A 1728-nucleotide genomic window follows, 5' to 3' on the forward strand; every position below is an offset into this window, starting at 1 on the left:
GACTTTCATGTTGACCTTTAATTATGAGAACTTGAATAAAAGAAATGTTGCGTAATTTGGTCAATACTAGCAAAGAACTTCTCCATTTATCTAAACTGTGAGGCTTACGTCTATAGGTTGAGATTGATGGGTGGTAGTCTTTAATATTTACCCTCACAAATTATAAGTTCTAATTTAGTTCTGTTAATTTTGTTTCTCTCTTCAATATAATGTGATTGCTGCTAGAAAGGAAAAGACATAGTTTCAGTTTGGTAGTTCATCGATTTATTTTTTTTACAATAATTCGTTGTGAGAGAGCTTCATTCAATTTGTCTCATCTTGGTGATTTATGTTTTGGTTTCCGTTATATTTCAGGGTAAACAGGAAATCAAGAAACCTAAATATGTGCAAATTTCCGTTGAATCTTATTCACATTTGACTGGACTGGAGGATCAAGTTAAGTCTCTTGAGGAACAAGTGAGTGGCTTAGAGGATGAAGTCAAGGATTTGAATGAAAAGTTGGCTGCTGCACAGTCAAAAAGGACTAATAAGGAAAACCTGGTAAAACAATACGCTGAAGTTGCTGAAGAAGCCGTCTCAGGTGATGTTCCGTATTGACTTGTGTTTTTCTTGCAACAAGTGTTTTGCAACTTGGTACTGAATTCTTTTATTCACATCTCTCTGTACAGGTTGGGAGAAGGCTGAGTCAGAAGCCGCGAAACTGAAAAATCACCTGGAATCCGTTACTCTTTTGAAGCTTACTGCTGAAGACAGGGCATCCCATCTGGATGGTGCACTGAAATTACATCTGGATGGTGCACTGAACGAGTGCATGCGGCAGATACGAAATTTGAAAGAAGAACATGAACAGAAGCGGCATGACGTGATTCAGAATAAAACCTAGCAGTTTGACAAAATGAAGCATGAGTTTGAAGCAAAATTAGATAACCTGGACCAACAGTTACTCAGGTCTGCAACGGAAAATTCTGCACTCTCAAGGTCTTTGCAGGAGCGTTCTAGCATGGTGATACGACTCAGTGAAGAAAAAGCCCAAGCTGAAGCAGAAATTGAGATGTTGAAGAGCAATATCGATTCATGTGAAAGGGAAATAAATTCTCTGAAATATGAACTCCAAATTAACTCAAAGGAATTAGAAATTCATATTGAGGAGAAAAATATGAGCGTACGGTCTGCAGAAGTAGCAAACAAGCAACACCTGGAAGGAGTGAAGAAAGTTGCAAAATTGGAAGTAGAGTGTCGGAGATTACGTGGTCTTGTGCGGAAGAAGTTGCCTAGGCCTACAGCCTTGGCCCAGATGAAGCTTGAGGTTGAGAGTTTGGGTAGAGATAATGGGGACAGCCGTGTAAAGAAATCCCAAGGAGGAAGGCCCAGTTTGCCAAATTTTTCATTGGATAGTGTGCAGAAGTTCCATAAAGAGAATGAGCAACTTACAGAACGCCTTTTCGCAATGGAGGAGGAAACAAAGATGTTGAAAGAAGCTTTGGCAAATCGGAACAGTGAATTATAGATATCCAGGAGTATTTGTGCAAAGACGGCCAGCATGCTTCAAAATTTGGAAGCACAGCTGCAAGCAAATGCTGAACAGAAGAGCCGACAAAAGTCCACCATTCGACGACAGCATTCTGAGGGTTCCTTTACGCATGAAACAAATCACCTTCCAAGATTGGCTTCCATGTCCGAGGATGGAAATGACGATAATGTTAGTTGCTCTAGCTCTTGGACGACAGC

The 1728-nt window shown here is 40.2% G+C and overlaps 1 pseudogene; it reads left to right on the plus strand.

Annotated features, from left to right (window-relative positions):
• The first annotated feature begins 295 nt into the window (after positions 1-295).
• Positions 296-1723, plus strand: LOC107855172 (annotated as a pseudogene).
• The last annotated feature ends 5 nt before the right edge of the window (positions 1724-1728 follow it).

Source organism: Capsicum annuum, unplaced genomic scaffold (assembly GCF_002878395.1).
Source record: "Capsicum annuum cultivar UCD-10X-F1 unplaced genomic scaffold, UCD10Xv1.1 ctg53454, whole genome shotgun sequence".
Taxonomy (NCBI): Eukaryota; Viridiplantae; Streptophyta; class Magnoliopsida; order Solanales; family Solanaceae; genus Capsicum; species Capsicum annuum.